A 20178-nucleotide genomic window follows, 5' to 3' on the forward strand; every position below is an offset into this window, starting at 1 on the left:
TGATCATCAAAATAAAGTAAGAGAAATCAGACGTCGAACAGAAAGGTTTAGGTGTTCGTTTTTACCGCGCGCTTATCGGGAGTGGAATGGTAGAGAGATAGTATGATTGTGGTTCGATGAACCCTCTGCCAAGCACTTAAATGTGAATTTCAGAGTAATCATGTAGATGTAGATGTAGATGACAATGGCCCAAAACTGACTGAAGAATACCCCACCCCAAGGAGAGGGAGCTGTAGTCGCTAATGAGAATCAAGTATCTAAATCGCTTCGCCACATAGCCTGATGTGTCGAGCCGTGTAACGTGCTAAGGCACTATCTTTTCGTAAACAGCTCAAGATATTGAAATATCATTTTCGCTGAAACATAATACGAATGAGAACACGTAATTATGTGGATGGTTAACTGCTGGCATTATAAATTTTCCCTACATTATATGAGAAAGATAGTGAAACTGAGAGGTAAGGCAGCCGTTGCCTGCAGCTGCGATGTAAACACTCTCAAGCGCTGCTCACATACGAGACTCCGACACATACAGCAAGCGCAATGGTGACTGCGAAGCCTTTCAAGACAGAGTCTTTAAATATTAAGTTCTCGGTTAACTTGCAGCGTCACATTCGAATCCCAAACTTTCGATGAGTGCGTCCACCGTCACCGTCATCGGCTAAATCTTGTTGTCGGGGAAATGGCAAAGTTTCCACTCTTATGTCAGACGATGGCGTCTGATAGGCTGGATGACGTCACGGAGATAGTGCCTCCTGAAGATGCGTCTTCTACGTCCATACATAGCATTTTCGCGATCGATCCACCAATGCTTGAAGAGCCAGTGCTCACATTGAGCGATAAGGCATCTCGTAGTTTACCGACCGATGAGAGTGGTGGACCAGCAAGCAACACTAGATCCACACTGAGGTGACAGAAATTACGAGGTAGCGATTTGCGCATAGATAGATGGCGGTAGCATCGCGTTCACACTCAGGTGATTCGTGTGAAAAGGTTTCCGACGTGATTGTGGCCGCGCGACGGGAATTAACAGACCTTGAACACGGAATGGTAGTTGGAGTTGGGTCCATGGGACATTCCATTTCGGAAACCGTAAGGGAATTCAAAATTCCAAGATACCAGTACCACGAGCGTGCTGAAAATACTACACTACTGGCCATTAAAATTGCTACACCACGAACATCACATGCTACAGACGCGAAATTTAAACGACAGGAAGACAATGCTGTGATATACAAATGATTAGCTTTTCAGAGCATTCACACAAGGTTGGCGCCGGTGGCGACACCTACAACGTGCTGACATGAGGAAAGTTTTCAACCGATTTCTCATACACAAACAGCAGTTGAACGGCGTTGCCTGGTGAAACGTTGTTGTGATGCCTCGTGTAAGGAGGAGAAATGCGTACTATCACGTTTCCGACTTTGATAAAGGTCGGATTGTAGACTATCGCGATTGCGGTTTATCGTATCGCGACATTGCTGCTCGCGTTGGTCGAGATCCAATGATCGTTAGAAGAATATGGAATCGGTGGGTTCAGGACGGTAATACGGAACGCCGTGCTGGATCCCAGCGGCTTCGTATCACTAGCAGTCGAGATGACAGGCATCTTATCCGCATGGCGGTAACGGATCGACCAGCCACGTCTCGATCCGTGAGTCAACAGATGGGGACATTTGCAAGAGAACAACCATCTGCACGAACAGTTCGACGACGTTTGTAGCAGTATGGACTATCAGCTCAGACACCGTGGCAGCGGTTACCCTTGACGCTGCATCACAGACAGGTGCGCCTGCGATAGTGTACTCAACGACGAACCTGGGTGCACGAATGGCAAAACGTCACTTTTTCGGATGAATCCAGGTTCTGTTTAGAGCTTCATGATGGTCGCATCTGTGTTTGGCGAGATCGCGATGAACGCACATTGGAAGCGTGTTTTCGACAACGCCATGCTGGCGTATCACCCGGCGTGATGGTATGGGGTGCCATTGGTTACACGTCTCGGTCACCTCTTGTTCGCATTGACGGCACTTTGAACAGAGGACGTTACATTTCAGATATGTTACGACCTGTAGCTCTACCCTTCGTTCGACCCCTGTGAAACCCTACATTTCAGCAGGATAGTGCACAACCGCATGTTGCAGGTCCTGTACGGGCCTTTCTGGCTACAGAAAATGTTCTACTGCTGCCCTGGTCAGCACATTCTCCAGATCTCTCACCAACTGAAAATGTCTGGTCAATGGTGGCCGAGCAACTGGCTCGTCACAATACGCCAGTCACTGCTCTTGATGAACTGTGGTATCGTGTTGAAGCTGCATGGGCAGCTGTACCTGTACACGCCATCCAAGCTGTGTTTGACTCAATGTCCAGTCGTACCAAGGCCGTTATTATGGCCAGAGGTGGTTGCTCTGGGTACTGATTTCTCAGGATCTATGCACCCAAACAGCGTGAAAATGTAATCACATGTCAGTTCTAGTATAATATATTTGTGCAATGAATACCCGTTTATCGTCTGCATTTCTTCTTGGTGTAGAAATTTCAATGGCCAGCAGTGTAAATTTCAGGTGGTACCTCTCACCACGGACAACGCAGCGGCCGACGCCTTCGCTTAACGAACGACAGCAGCCGCGTTTGCTCACATTCATAGTGTTAACAGACTAGCAACATGGCGTGAAATGACCCCAGAAATCAATGAGGGACGTCCGACGAACTTATACACCAGGACAGGGCGGCGAAACTTGGTTATGGTAGCAGACGAGCGACGAGAGTGCCTTTGCTAACAGTACGACATCGCCTGCGGTGCCTCTCCTGGGCTCGTCACCATATCGGTTGAATCCTAGACGCCTCGAAATCTATGGCCTACTCAGATGAGTTCCGATTTCCGTTGGTAAGATCTGATTGCAGGGTTCGAGTGTAGCGCAGAACGCACGAAGCTATGGACCCAAGTTGTAACAAAGTACTGTGCAACCTAGTGGTGACTCCACAATGGTGTGGGCTGTGTTTACATGGAATGGACTGGGTCCTCTGGTCCAACTGAACCTTTCATTAACTGGAAATGGTTATGTTCAGCTACTTCGAGATCATTTGCAGCCATTCATAGACTTCACATTCTCAAACAATAGTGCAATTTTTATGGATGACAATGAACCATGTCACTGGGCCACCGTTGTTCGCGATTGGTTTGAAGAACATTCTGGGCACTTCCAGCGAATGGTGTGGCCACCCAGATCGCCCTACCTGAAAGCCATGGGAAATTTATGGGAGATAATGGAGAGATCAGTTCAAGCACAAAATCCTCCACAGGCTAGACTTTCGCAGTTAAGGACGGCTGTAGAGGCAGCATGGCTCTGTATTTCTGCAGCGGACTTTCAACGACTTGTTGAGTCGAGTCCATGTCACCTCGAGATGCTGCCCTATGCCAAGCAGAAGGAGTTCCGACACGAAATTAGGAGGCATCCCATGATTTTCGTCACCTCAGAGTAGAGCACAAACGTAACATCACTAGGCGCCATTTCCGTGATGTCATGACGTAATCCAGCCAGTCAGATGTCGTCCTCTGGTATAAAAGTAGGAAACTCGCCGGTACCCGGGGGGGAAGCAGGAACATCAGCGATTTCCTTAACCTGGAACTAGAGAAGTGCCGCGGAAGACACAAGTGAATCAGTGAGTTTCACGATAGTCAGACTTAGCTCCTGACGACGAAAAAGGAGGCAGCAATCGAAAGTTTGGTATTTTATCCGAAATGGGCGCGTCAGGGTAACCGAAAACGTTTTATCCAAGAGCTATAGTGGAATGCTGCAGCCTTCCTTCTCTGATCCTTTAATGATATTAACAAGCTTGTAACGCTCTACTCGTCTTTGCAAGAGCTCTCGAGTGTCGCGAAAAATAGTACATTGTTTCATTAAAAAGCGTACGTGCTTCAGTATCTCGACTGATACAAGATTTAAGATTATTAACCATTAACTAACAGCACACTTCGTAACAGGTTCATTTAGTAATCGCGAAAGCGTTACGGAGATGTAAAATAAACTCCAGTGGAAGACTCTGCAAGAGAGACGCTCAGTAGCTCGGTACGGGCTTTTGTTGAAATTTCGAGAACATACCTTCACCGAGGAGTCAAGCAGTATATTGCTCCCTCCTATGCATATCTCGCGAGGAGACCATGAGGATAAAATCAGAGAGATTAGAGCCCACACAGAGGCATACCGACAATCTTTCCACGAACAACACGAGACTGGAATAGAAGGGAGAACCGATAGAGGTACTCAAGGTACCCTCCGCCACATACCATCAGGTGGCTTGCGGAGTATGGATGAAGATGTAGATGTAGAACTAAACTCTTGTGCTCTTCAACTTTTGTAGGTTTCTCTATCTTGTACTAATTTCTTCATATCTATGCACCCATCGCATGCAACATCTTTTGCAATCGATTTTTTTTCCTCTTCTGCTGGCTGCGGCGCCAAGCTAACTATTCCTGGTTGCTGTACCAGAGATACGGCTAACTTATTCCATCTTCTGGTGAGAAGCTTCCATACGCTTCGTTCCTCTTTGTTGTACATGTTTATTTCGCACTTCGTCCGTCCACTTAGTTTTTAACATTCTTCGCTAGCATCACATTTCAGATGCTTCCAGTTTCTTCTGTTCCGAATTTCCGATATTTCAATATATCTCGTCGATACAATGCTGTGCTCCAGACATAACTTTCTTGACGTGAACTTCTTCCTGAGTTCGATGTCAACATCTAATATGAGTAGAGCTTGCAATCCAAGTCAACATTACTGTCGAAGACGTGAGAGTGCTGTGAGGTTGTTCCCTAACTAACAGTTTACGTTGGGGTTGCAGGTGCATACGTAGCTACATATCCCAAGTTCTTTACCACGCACCACAAATTTTACGACGGTGTTCGTCTCTTAGAACAGAGGCAGCGCACGTCGATGGATCTTGTAAAGTGTTTACTCACCTTTGATAACAAAAGGATTGCTGTATAGGTTTATCCTGATATTTGACAGCACATTCGCAATGATCACAAGGGCTATTATTACGGGATGCTATCATACTTTCCATTGGGCGTAAACGGCACAAATCTTTGTTACATGTGGAAGTCATAGTAGCAGTAACAGAATCGAACTACTCGTAATTTTACACGAAATTCACAGTGCTACGATTAATAGACAGTACTGATAGCATTTAAGCACTTTAATGAAAAGTACTCCTGATTCTAAGCGGTCGGCATTGTGCACAGATGCTCACCCACGAATTTACGTCTGAACCCAAGCACCTCTGTCAACCCATTGTGTTCTTTTCTGACAGCGCCGTGAAGTCGCACAGGGGATCTCTGTTCTGTCACGAGCCAATAGGAAGATAGTTCTTTTGATCGCCATATAAGAGAATCCTGGAAGGTAAGAAACGTGTTGCTGTGTGCCCTTTCACGTGATAGTCCATACTGCCAGTACGTGATAACGACATAGAATCCTACATAGAAGTTTCACGTCATCAGTTTCCATTTAGTTAATTGTACCCTGCTCCACAATTTTGCATGTTTTATGATAACAAAAATAAAATTTCGAAATAATGTTCCTCAATCAGTCTAATCAGATCAATCTCAATAAGAGATAGGGCCATTTAATCGTAAGTATTACAACCTGTACTTTTTGTAGAACGCTTTCTTCACCTGTACGAATTTACTTCCGAGGATTTCCTTGCTTCGATCATCTTATATAATCTTATTATCAGTGTATATATCCAAATTACATCACGAAATTTGTTTCATAATTACTGGTTTGTTGGATGTTAACACATTAATTTAAAGAAATATCGTCAACTAACAACATGTTTATTTTTTAAATGGTACGAGGTAACATGTTGCCAATGTATGTTTTCAAAACATATTACATGGAGAATGGCGACAATATGCATACATCTGGGTCATAAAAGAGCTTAGCACTACCTCCTGTCTGAAGCAGATCCATTCAAAACACCACTGTTTAAATATCTCGTTGTCTATTTCTTAATTAGGAGTCAAAACCAACTTTAAATAACATTAACATTGACTTTAGAACAGTTTCAAACATAAATAAATATATCACAATTTTAAATGTTTCCCCTCACAGAAATCGATTAGTTTGATGTGTATTCACTAATTATTACCATCTGATTGAACGACATGTGCAGGAAGAAGAAAATATAGGGAATACTTAGAAATTAAACTACTTTTCACCCAAAGGTTAAAATTGCAAAATAATTTGTTGATATTTGCCCTTCGCTTGCATTTAGCGTGTAAAGATTCGTTCTCTCATTAAAATGATTCAGTGGTTATTCGGTACACAATACATCTTTTAATATATCTTTATTAAATAATATCAATCAATTAAAATTGATGTTTTCAATTTCACTCCATTGCGTATACCTAAGTAGATTGACACACTGCGTCGTTTGCACTAGAATAATCATTTTGGTATGTGATATCATCGTAGTGATGCAATACGGCCGATATAAATCACAACTTGTCACTTATAAAGAATGATATTAGTGAGTCAGACTCTTGAAAATGATATTATGTCATTATAACTACGTTTATTCCAGTTTTACAATAAACATCCGTATAAATTGGTGTATACACAAAACAGAGGAATGAACATATTTACTTGGTTCACTCACATTCTTCAACACACAAATTCGCAATAAATATTATCAAATTAAAGAAAGAGTCTGGTTCCATATCATAACTACGTAAATTGCCAATTTAAATCACAATTACACTTTTCATCTACAATGGAAATAATGGATCTGGAGATTTGTAACGTATCAGAATACTGTCACAGCAAAACACCTGAACGAGGACAATTTAGAAGTCTCTAGATGTTGGATGGAGTTTACTACTATTCTAATGATATGTTGAATCATCTGAACAGAGTTTAAAGTTCACGCATTGATTTCTGTTGTCCAGTTTGTGTTTTTGGCGTGATGTAGAGTGATGTGGAGGGTCGTACACATCCACACAGTGGTTGTAATTGGAAAGCTTCTTGTGCTTGATGATGAACAGTAAAAATTAAAACTGTTAGCAGTCATAAAGATTTTCGTAGCTGCTTATGTGTGAGCATCAAGCTTTTTATTGCCGTTAAATGTATTTATTTATGATTGCGATTATCTGCATTCAACAACGGTCCTGGTGGAAAAGTCGTCATTCCCGGAATCAATGTGTTATCAGCACTACACGGTGGGTGCAGTGGAAATTTGACTGAAAAAATATGATCCAAATACTTCCCAGGCTGCAGTAGTTTATCGACCTTGTACTGACAGCATATGTAGCGTACAAGAGAGTTGGAATTATATAAAATTTCCACAAGTAAAGGGGTCCTTGGGTCCTCGAAAGGACATGAGTCACAATGATAATGCGTGAACATAAAGTGACTTGCACGTGGCACATTCGTACGAATCAATTTTGTCAGTGCCTGACTTGCAGTATTTGTCCAGTATATACTAACGCTGCATTTTGGACTCACGCAAAAAATTTCTCCAGTGACGTGGTTCAGATGCACATTACAATCCCATTCCATTATAATGAAACTGTGTGTATATTATTTGTCACTTGGGTCCTCTGTGGGTTAATAAACTATACTATAACATGTCAATAAATGTAGTATTTCTTCTCCCAGCTCGTAGAGCGCTGCGGGAGATACTGATTTTGGACCTGTAACGCAGCCTTACCGCTGCAGGGTTTTAATTTTCTTCGCCGCCTTAGTTCATATTTTGATTAAAGTTCGATCGACTTGCTCGTAATTCTTAGCAGTGGCGTGATTCTCACGAACAGCAGGGCACTTTGTCTTCTCAGCCTCACTCTGTTGGTGTGTATCTTCTTCAGAGGCCTATTCACTTGCCGGATTTCGTTTCCAATGCTTGCGAGAAACTCTGCCTGTGAGTTTCCCTTTATCCCTCGAATGGTTTCGAGTCTTCCCCGTTTCAACATAGATTTCAACTTAGGAAATAAAATAAAGCCTGTGGAGTCCAACCACACTGTCTGAATACGGAAGTCAGGAAATGCAGCCATTTCGTTTCCTGCGCAAAAGTTACCAGCCTGCAGCGGAGTGTGCGCAAATTCGCCGCCGCCGAACGCAGAACCGATTTTGCAGTCTCGTGTTTCTCCAGTTCCTGTTTTCTGAAAGCCTGGCCTGGAAGTTACGCGTGGTAAACTGTGCTCTTTTCCAAATACACGTGTGTCGTTCCCGAATAAGTTGGGTACAGCGTTAACGATACATATAAACTGACGCCGACGTGACAAGTGCACTGTACCGAAATTTCACTCACTGTATCAGTAGTGAGTTGACGAGATTCCCGTGGAATCACAGGCAATTCGTCTTCTGACACTCTTCAAGTGGCCGTGGCAGTCGGGAACAGAGCTGTACGCGAGTTTAGTTCGAAAGCCTCACCGTATCAGTCTGAAGTACGGAACGATGTGATCTAATACCCAGACATTTCTACATCTTTCATGAATAAATATCCATCGACTGTATATACTTTGGTTGTTTAGGTTTTTATTTCCGATACATATTTCGTAGCGTAAGTTCCATCGTCAGGCTCTCAATTGAAACTTTTCATCCTGGCCTGTTCAAGCGGTCGCACTTGAAGGATGTTACGTTGTTATATAATTGGAATAACGACGAGCGCCAGTGAAAGCAAAATACAGCATTATAAAATACCTACTTGCGGCCAGAGTCTGTTTTACTGGTGGTCTATAATGAAAAATTCCTCTAAGTAGTCAGGTTTTTGTTGTACACGTATCGCTGAGTCAGTGAAGAATGAAAACATTGAAAATAATCGTCCTAAGAGGCCAACATACTTCCTTAAATTAATTCTACTAGACAGATGTGGCACGCAGAGGAAATAACTTTTCTGTCAGACTTTAATTTGTTTACTAATAAGAGACATTATGTGAATCGTAATAAAGAGATCAAGAGAATGTTTTTACATTTTGTTTTGCATTTTCCTTTGTGACGATTTGCTTTTTGAAGGAACATTGTAAAATAAGATGAGAAATAACTCACAGTGGGTAGCATACTTGAAGCCAAAGCTTCTTGGACGTATTGAGAACTGCGGTATATTAGCTATCAGTCATTTCATTAAGTAAGTGATTTATTTGGCTGCGCAAGCTCTAGCTTGAAAATGTGGCTTATGTTTCTTACGCGTAAGATCATTAGATCTTTTTCAGTACTGGCCGGCCGTTGTGGCGGAGCGGTTCTAGGCGCTTCAGTCTGGAACCGCATGACCACTACGGTCGCAGGTTCGAAACCTGCATCGGGCATGGATGTGTGTGATGTCCTTGGTTAGTTAGGTTTAAGTACCTCTAAGTTCTAGGGGACTGATGACCTCAGATGTGCTCAGAGTCATTTGAACCATTTTTTTTTTCAGTATTGTCAACAATGCGTCCAGTTTCATGCAACCGGACAGCTACTGCTGATTAATTGCGTTACTAGTGTCGAATGGTTGCATGATATTCGTCGCACTTAACTCGCCAATTTGAAATAGTTAAAAATGGTTGCCTTCTTGACAGCTGATCTTATCTGATCTACAATGTGCTAGTTTGTCTGTTTCATTTAATTTATTTAATATCTAAAGTGACAGTTCACCTTTTTCTACAGAAACTAATACTTACATTGAATTGTTTGAAAACGTTTGCTATTGCGTACGAGATGTTAGCAACAAACTGCGTACTTGTTACAGTCACTGGTGTAAGTACTGTGTCATTCTTTTTCATAATTTTTTGGCATAAAGTATCTATTTTATGCGAGGTGTACACATGATTTTGGGTACTTTGTTTGGCGTTTTTTATTTTTAATCTGCTGAAAATAACGGTGGTTTTTCGATTTTTCCTTCTTACAAGTACCGTAGACATATGAGAGTAAGGTTGCAGACCTTTTTTTCTGCGTGTAATTATGCCCGGTTATGTGCGAATTCCAGATGAGTCGGTAGTACCTTCTCTATTAGCTGATATCGAGAATATTCCAAATGGAGTTGTCATCATTAACGAGCGAAGAACTGATTGCAAGGCTGCGAAGCACACATGCGTCTGTATTTTGTAGTCTATAGGAGTGAGTAATTAAAGCCAAGGTAGCATCTACGTTATCCAAGTTTTGAGTCAAAAGTAAGCAGTTTAGATTGCCAAAAACACAAAGCCAGCGGAAACAAGTACCATGTACATTCACAAGAAAAGTGAAATACAATGATAGTTTCTCACACTAAAGATAGCGGTAAATTATGTTCAGTTGTGTGGGCTGCACTAGTGAAATTTCCAAGGTAGCTTTCTCTGGTTTATGTGTGGATTTGAAACATCTACCATTACTGTTTCAGGAACATTGGCCTCATCGGTAAGCCACAATCATGAAGCATCATAGCGTCATTAGTATCAGAGTGTCCCGATCCAGTTTACGTATATCGAATCCATAAGTAGCATTATTGCTTGAACTGCCACCAGTCTGTTAACTGATGTAGATGTTAACTACAACACACGCGTACTCACGTAAACATATTAAGAGCGTCTAATATAGAGGGAGATCTAGGTACCAAAACAAGGGAGTTGCAAGCTAAATACTTCGAAACAGTTAAAGATTACAGCAAAATATAAATGAAGGTGGTTGTGGTCAAGCGACGCAGAAACTATGATCTGCTTTGCCACTCAGGAAATTATCACATAACGTAAGAAAACAATGGTTAAAACAGTCCCCAGCTGAGGTGATAAATTAAAACATTTGATAGAATATTCAACCACTCTCGTTCGACAGAGACGGAAAAACGTAAACATCATTACTCACAAAAATTATATTCATAATGTAGCGGGACTTTGAATATCGCCGCGCTACACTCGTTCCCTCAGATAAAAAATACCTCGTCGCAGCGGTATGAGCGCTCGACGGCAGAGAAACTACTAAAATTGTTAACTTTTTTTTGTTTTTTTTATTCCGTTTCAATTGTCTCTTGATAGCCGTAGCTTAAGTCAGGCGTGATCGGATGCTGACGTAAAAACTTAATGGCTAATCTTGATCTGATTGTAATGTGTAGACATTGTGGAAGTTATTAAGAAATTCGGTGGATGGAAGTAGCAAAGTGAATTAAATTGCATACAGTATCAAGATGATTTTAATTGGTATAAATTAGTGATCCCTGGACTATTGCAAGATTTCGGAGCAGAGTTTTTCACGCTGAAATGAAGGAGATTTTTGAAGACGTGGACGCCGCCCGAAAGAAGATAAGTTAATCTGGTAAAGGATGATCTCTCGTCTACGCCATTTCCCCCTGTCAGTTACATTCTGTTATTCTCTGTTTCTTTTCAATAACTTTTGTAGTGAAAATTGGTTTAACTTTTGCTCAAAAACGCCACAAGGACCACCCCAACAATAGCTTTTCCGAATAACGAAGTCCGATAGCTTTTCTGTAATACAAAGTCCGATCTGCATTTCTTTCTTTCTTTCCCTTTTTTCACGGTCATTAACGATTTTGAAAAAACCATTTTTATTCACGATTTCTTCCCACATTTTCAACCTTTTTTCTTTTCCTTTCTTCTCTCTTTTCTTTTTTTATTAACCACTACAATAAACATACAAATGAAATGTTAACTGCGGCAAGCCGCATTAAGTGACTGTTCAGTGCCAATTTTCTGGCGAGATCCGAGACACACTTGGAGCATTAACTTGTCACCTAATAACGCTCCTCTGCGATCGTCTTAGAGTAAGGGTTCCACAGCCCTCGATTTCGTGTACTAAACTAATGGGGCCACCACGCTTCCACTTCGTCCACTTTGGCTAACTTCCTTCTTGAATAGCTCCTCGAAGTTAACAGCTAGGTCTGAGCAGCAGGGACCGCACCGGAAGTCGACAGCGCTAAGTGAAACTTCCTCACTCAGCCACAATAAGGAATCGTGTGGCATTGTAGCGCCTCTGGTCCATCACCGTTGAAAAATGCCCCAACTAACTCCAGCACACAACTGTCTACGTGACCATGACCGATCCGCTTAAGACGGCGAAGCGTCGGCTGCCCCCTGTGGGTGCGGAGGGTAAACACTAGGACTTGCTGAAAAGTAATGCGTCCGAATTTTTTATTTGAAAGCTATTAAATCTCTTTAAATAAAACACAAGTTCGTAAATTCTGCATCTTTATTGTTCATGTCTACATATTTATTTCTCAAGATCGTCACCTTGTCGATGAACACACTTCTCCCAACGAGAGACCAGTTCGTTGACAGCGTCACTGTGGAATGTTTGACTTCGTCGACGGAGCCACAGTCTCAACACTGCTTGCGTCGCTTCTTCACTATCGAAGTGAAGTCCCAGAAGGTATTCTTTCAGATCTGGTAAGAGATGAAAATCGAATGGTGCCAAGTCGGGACTGCATGGATGATGATCGATGACAGTGAAACGCTAGTCGTCGGACTGTCGCAGATGTCGCAGCGCCCGTGTCTGTTGTGGCATTGTCATGCTGAAATAAAGGGTGCTCCATATGTAGACGAACCTTTTAGAATTCGAACCTCGATTACAGCATCCTGTCTCTCACGCAGCGACATAGTTACGAGGGTCACTCCAAAAGAAATGCACACTATTTTTGTAAAAATACAGTTTTCATTCTGCATGGGTGAAAGTTTTACAGTGTGTAGATACATCCTTCCCGCTTGTTTTCAAACTTAGTTCAACCTGTTCCCGTGAGTGGCGCCATCACAGCATGTCTTCAAGATGACTACTACATTTGACGTTCGTCAGAAGCAACGTGTTGTCATAGAATTCCTGTGCTGTGAAAACGAGACAGTGGGAAACATCCACAAGAGGTTCAAAAAGGTGTATGGAGATGCTGCTGTCGATCACAGTACAGTTAGTCGGTGGGAAAGCAGGTTACGTGATGAAAACGGGCACGGCAATATTGAGGATTGTTTTCGCAGTGGCCGGCCTCGTACTGCACACACTCCAGACAATGTGCACAGAGTTAACGAATTGGTGACTGCTGACAGAGGCATCACAGTGAACGAATTGTCACGCGAAGTTGGGATGGGGGCAGGAAGTGTTTGCGGAATACAGAAAGTGTTGACGTTAAAAAAGGTTTGTGCCAGGTGGTTTCCCAGGATGTTGACAGTGGCTCACAAAGAAACAAGACAAATTGTATGCAGCGAACTTTTCGAACAGTACGAGAATGGTGGAGATGAATTTCTTGGAAGAATTGTAACAGGTAATGAAACATGTCTCCATCATTTTTCACAAGAGACGAAGACGCCATCAATGGAGTGGCATCATTCAAATTCACCCAAGAAAAAAATTTAAACCATACCTTCTGCTGGAAAAGTTATGGCTACGGCGTTTTTCGATTCCGAAGGACTCTTGCTTGTGGACATCATGCCAAGTGGAACCACCATAAATTATGATGCATATGTGACGACACTGAAGAAACTTCAAGCTCGACTGAGTCGTGTTCGACCACAGCGGCAAAAGCAGGATGTTTTGCTGTTGCACGACAATGCACGGCTACATGTCAGTCAAAAGACCTGGCAACATGTGACTATCATCTCTTTGGGAAACTGAAAGACTCTCTTCGTAAAACAAGGTTTGAAGATGATGACTCCCTTGTGCACGCTGCTAAACAGTGGTTCCAACAGGTTGGTCCAGAATTTTACCGTGTAGGTATACAGGGGCTGGTTCCAAGATGGCGTAAGGCAGTTGAGAGGGATGGAAATTATGTGGAAAAATGAAAATATTGTTCCTAAAGGATGTATCTACACACTGTAAAACTTTCAAACATGTAGAATAAAAGATGGATTTAAAAAAAAAATAGTGTGCATTTCTTTTGGAGTGACCCTCGTACGTTACCCACTGACATGTAACAGGCTGCAATTTGGAGCCCTCTAGCGGAAGAGGACTGCAGATATGTAAACATGAAGAACTAAGATGTACAATGTTAATAATAAGAATTTTGACATAAGACATCGGAGGCATTACATTTCAGCACGACCTTGTCCATTCTTGGGAGCGAAGCAGTGATACAGTAAGACTTACTGTCGATCCCGTGTACTTGCAACGGTCACTACTGACTGATTCTACAGTCACGTGAAAGAATATGCGCTAGAGACTACCATACGCAGTTTTGTCGTTGTTATACACGAGGTTGTGTTTGGTGCACAATTTATATATGTTGCGAGTTTTACACATTTTAGTGCTCCATAACACGTCTTCGCTCTCCATAGGTGGTCAGTTCCAAGCGGGACTCATCTACATATACATCCATACTCCGCAAGCCACCTGACGGTGTGTGGCGGAGGGTACTTTGAGTACCTCTATCGGTTCACCCTTCTATTCCAGTCTCGTATTGTTCGTGGAAAGAAAGATTGTCGGTATGCCTCTGTGTGGGCTCTAGTCTCTCTGATTTTATCCTCACGGTCTCTTCGCGAGATATACGTAGGAGGGAGCAATATACTGCTTGACTCCTCGGTGAAGGTATGTTCTCGAAACTTCAACAAAAGCCCGTACCGAGCTACTGATCGTCTCTCTTGCAGAGTCTTCCACTGGAGTTTATCTATCATCTCCGTAACGCTTTGGCGATTACTAAATGATCCTGTAACGAAGCGCGCTGCTCTCCGTTGGATCTTCTCTGTCTCTTCTATCAACCCTATCTGGTACGGATCCCACACCGGTGAGCAGTATTCAAGCAGTGGGCAAACAAGTGTACTGTAACCTACTTCCTTTGTTTTCGGATTGCATTTCCTTAGGACTCTTCCAATGAATCTCAGTCTGGCATATGTTTTACCGGCGATTAATTTTATATGGCCATTCCATTTTAAATCAATCCTAATGCCTACTCCCAGGTAATTTATGAAATTAACAGCTTCCAGTTGCTGACCTGCTATATTGTAGCTAAATGATAAAAGATCTTTCTTTCTATGTATTCGCAGCACATTACACTTGTCTACATTGAGATTCAATTGCCATTCCCTGCACCATGCCTCAATTCGTTGCACATCCTCCTGCATTTCAGTACAATTTTCCATTGTTACAACCTCTCGATATACCACAGCATCATCCGCAAGAAGCCTCAGTGAACTTCCGATGTTATCCACAAGGTCATTTATGTATATTGTTAATAGCAACGGTCCTACGACACTCCCCTGCGGCACAGCTGAAATCACTCTTACTTCGGAAGACTTCTCTCCATTGAGAATGACATGCTGCGTTCTGTTATCTAGGAACTCTTCAATCCAGTCACACAATAGGTCTGATAGTCCATATGCTCTTACTTTGTTCATTAAACGACTGTGGGGAACTGAATCAAACACCTTGCGGAAGTCGATAAACACGGCATATACCTGGGAACCCGTGTCTATTGCCCTCAGAGTCGTGGACGAATAGCGCGAGTTGGGTTTCACACGATCGTCTTTTTCGAAACCCATGCTGATTCCTACAGAGTAGATTTCTAGTCTCCGGAAAAGTCATTATACTCGAACATAATAATGCTCCAAAATTCCACAACCGATCGATGTTAGAGATATAGGTCTATAGTTCTGCGCGTCTGTTCGACGTCTCTTCTTGAAAACGGGGATGATCTGTGCCCTTTTCCAATCCTTTGGAACGCTACGCTCCTCTAGAGACTTACGGTACACCGATGCAAGAAGGGGGGCAAGTTCCTTCGCCGTCAGGTCCAGCGGCCTTTGCTCTTTTGAGCGATTTTAATTGTTTTTCTATCCCTCTGTCATCTATTTCGATATCTACCATTTTGTCATCTGTGCGACAATCTAGAGAAGGAACTACAGTGCAGTCTTCCTCTGCGAAACAGCGTTGGAAAAAGACATTTAGTATTTCAGCCTTTAGTCTGTCATCCTCTGTTTCAGTACGGTTTTGGTCACAGAGTGTCTGCACATTTTGTTTTGATCCACCTACCGCTTTGGTATAAGACCAAAATTTCTTATGATTTTCTGCCAAGTCGGTACATAGAACTTTACTTTCGAATTCATTGAACGCCTCTCGCATAGCCCTCCTCACACTACATTTCGCTTCGTGTAATTTTTGTTTGTCTGTAAGGCTTTGGCTATGTTTGTATTTGCTGTAAAGTTCCCTTTGCTTCCGTAGCAGTTTTGTAACTCGGTTGTTGTACCACTGTTGCTCTTTTCCATCCCTTACGATTTTGCTTGGCACATACTCATCTGATGCATATTGTACGATGGTTTTGAACTTTGTCCACTGATCCTCAACACTATCTGTACTTGAGACAAAACTTTTGTGTTGAGCCGTCAAGTACTCTGATATTTGATTTTTGTCACTTTTGCTAACCAGAAAAATCTTTCTACCTTTCTTAATATTTCTATTTGGGGCTGAAATCATCGATGCTGTAACCGCTTTATGATCGCTGATTCCCTGTTCTGCGTTAACTGTTTCCAATAGTTCGGGTCTGTTTGTCACCAGAATGTCTAATATATTATCGCCACGGTTGGGTTCTCTGTTTAACTGCTCAAGGTAATTTTTAGATAATGCACTTTAAAAAATTTCACTGGATTCTTTGTCCCTGCCACCCGTTATGAACGTGTGAGTCTCCCAGTCTGTATCTGGTAAATTAAAATCTCCACTCAGAACTACACTCCTGGAAATTGAAATAAGAACACCGTGAATTCATTTTCCCAGGAAGGGGAAACTTTATTGACACATTCCTGGGGTCAGATACATCACATGATCACACTGACAGAACCACAGGCACATAGACACAGGCAACAGAGCATGCACAATGTCGGCACTAGTACAGTGTATATCCACCTTTCGCAGCAACGCAGGCTGCTATTCTCCCATGGAGACGATCGTAGAGATGCTGGATGTAGTCCTGTGGAACGGCTTGCCATGCCATTTCCACCTGGCGCCTCAGTTGGACCAGCGTTCGTGCTGGACGTGCAGACCGCGTGAGACGACGCTTCATCCAGTCCCAAACATGCTCAATGGGGGACAGATCCGGAGATCTTGCTGGCCAGGGTAGTTGACTTACACCTTCTAGAGCACGTGCATTGTCCTGTTGGAACAGCAAGTTCCCTTGCTGGTCTAGGAATGGTAGAACGATGGGTTCGACGACGGTTTGGATGTACCGTGCACTATTCAGTGTCCCCTCGACGATCACCAGTGGTGTACGGCCAGTGTAGGAGATCGCTCCCCACACCATGATGCCGGGTGTTGGCCCTGTGTGCCTCGGTTGTATGCAGTCCTGATTGTGGCGCTCACCTGCACGGCGCCAAACACGCATACGACCATCATTGGCACCAAGGCAGAAGCGACTCTCATCGCTGAAGACGACACGTCTCCATTCGTCCCTCCATTCACGCCTGTCGCGACACCACTGGAGGCGGGCTGCACGATGTTGGGGCGTGAGCGGAAGACGGCCTAACGGTGTGCGGGACCGTAGCCCAGCTTCATGGAGACGGTTGCGAATGGTCCTCGCCGATACCCCAGGAGCAACAGTGTCCCTAATTTGCTGGGAAGTGGCGGTGCGGTCCCCTACGGCACTGCGTAGGATCCAACGGTCTTGGCGTGCATCCGTGCGTCGCTGCGGTCCGGTCCCAGGTCGACGGGCACGTGCACCTTCCGCCGACCACTGGCGACAACATCGATGTACTGTGGAGACCTCACGCCCCACGTGTTGAGCAATTCGGCGGTACGTCCACCCGGCCTCCCGCATGCCCACTATACGCCCTCGCTCAAAGTCCGTCAACTGCACATACGGTTCACGTCCACGCTGTCGCGGCATGCTACCAGTGTTAAAGACTGCGATGGAGCTCCGTATGCCACGGCAAACTGGCTGACACTGACGGCGGCGGTGCACAAATGCTGCGCAGCTAGCGCCATTCGACGGCCAACACCGTGGTTCCTGGTGTGTCCGCTGTGCCGTGCGTGTGATCATTGCTTGTACAGCCCTCTCGCAGTGTCCGGAGCAAGTATGGTGGGTCTGACACACCGGTGTCAATGTGTTCTTTTTTCCATTTCCAAGAGTGTATAAGATGGTCGGGAAATCTACTCGAAATATTTTCCATGTTATCCTTCAGGTGCTCAGCCGCAACAGCTGCTGAGCCAGGGGGCCTATAGAGACATCCAGTTACCATGTTTGAGCCTGCTTTAACCGTGACCTTCACCCAAATTATTTCGCATTTCGGATCTCCGTCAATTTCCTTCGGTACTATTGCGCTTTTTATCGCTATGAACACGCCTCCCCCTTCACTGTCCAGCCTGTCTGTGCGGTATACATTCCAATCTGAGTTTAGAATTTCATAACTGTTTACATCTGGTTTCAGCCAACTTTCTGTCCCTAGTACTACATGGGCATTCTGACCGTTTATTAATGAGGGCAGTTCTGGGACCTTTCTATAGACGCTCCTGCAGTTTACTATTACCGCATTAATATTGTTATTCCCTGTTGCATTTGCCTGCTGGTACCTTGTCGCGTCTCCGGAGGCGTCTTATCGGGCCTAGGGACTCGATACTGAAGACAGTGTTGATCCTGTTAATGAGATTTCACGCCGAAGGCATGCGTGGAGACTTCCCGAACAGCGATGGGAGACCAACATAACTGTCGCCCGCCGTCTGGGATGCCATTTCCTTTCATAGCAGGACACCTGTGGTTGTCATCCGCAGCACCCTTACAGCACAGCGGTACGTCGACGATATTCTACGCCTCGTTTTGTCATCCTTCGTGGTAGGCCATCCCGGATCTACACACCTGCACACGGCTTACCAGAACTACGTTGGCCAGCAGGGTCACCGAATTTCTCCCCAACTGATAACGTTTGGGGTATTATGGACAGGGGCCTCCACCCATTTCGGGATTTTGACGCTCTAAAGCGCCAGTTGGACAGGATCTGGCACGGTAAACAGCAGGAGAACATCCAATAACTCTTTAAATAAATGACAAGCCGGAATAACTGCCTGCATAAGGGCCAGAGGTGGTCCAATATGTTGCTGACTAGCTCAATTTGTGAAGTTTTCCTCTTTAATAAATCATCCAATTTTTGTGAAGTTATAATCATTTGTTTGCCTTGCCGATTTCCGTCCGATTCGGATAACTCCTTCGTGATGGGTCGTTTCTTTCAGCTTATATTGGATATTTAAACCATTTGCACAGACTTTTAAGGCAAGTAAAATTCTATATATTTTTAAAACTACTTATATAACATGGGGACACTTAAGCCACACTTCGTATGTCGTGTACCATGTTGAACTTGCAACAGATGAATGTCTTTTAGCATCCAATCCATACATGTTCATACTTAATATTAAAATGCGAAATTAACTTTGTCTGTTACACTTTCACGACTACACTGTTGCACTGATTTTGATAAAATTTTATATGGAGATTTATTGAACGCTGAGGAAGAAAACAGGCTACTTCAGCAAGTGTACAACACCTTTATTGGCTTGAAGAATATAACGCGAAATATGGAAGAGCAATCGATCTTTGAAAAAGCTATGTATTCCTTGACTTTTGACCGTTGTCATATTTGTGAAAACACTTTTATTATTTGATATGTTCTCCATAATACGATTCAAAGTAATGAATACAGTGTTTATACAACCCTCTATCTGTTTAATCCGTACTTCTATACCAATTTCAGTCACAAATCACATTTTAGCCGCTGAGCGTCACTCGTCTCTGATAACTTCTTTTTTGCGGTCAGATTTTTGTGAACAGATCGTGGTCATGTGGTTAGGATTGTTGTTTCACGAACATGTGTTCCCGGACTCAGTTCGCGTCCGTGTGGTTCTTTCTGCTCGGGCTGGATGTGAGCGTTGTTCTCATCATCATTTCATTATCATCGGTGTGCGAGTCACCGAAGTGGCGTCCAATTTAAAGACTTGCACCATGCTCCCGAACATTCCAACCGGGGTCTCCAGGCCAATAAAGCCATACGTACATTTCATCTCATTTTGCTAATAAGCGAGCGCAGCCGTGGGTAACACCTAAAGTACAATGCTTACACAATTCTCAACGTGCTTAATCCATGCTAATCCACACTTCCTTACTAAAATGCGAAGGCAACCCTGTCTGTTACGTTTTCACGACTAAAACGCTGAACCGATATCCATGAAATCTGTCGTGACGTAGCTTGAATCCTGATGAAGAAGATAGGCTACTATAAAGAGTATGTAGTACAAGATACAGGTATTCATCGATGTGAAGAATATTACGAAA

This window comes from Schistocerca americana, chromosome 6, assembly GCF_021461395.2.
Source record: "Schistocerca americana isolate TAMUIC-IGC-003095 chromosome 6, iqSchAmer2.1, whole genome shotgun sequence".
Taxonomy (NCBI): Eukaryota; Metazoa; Arthropoda; class Insecta; order Orthoptera; family Acrididae; genus Schistocerca; species Schistocerca americana.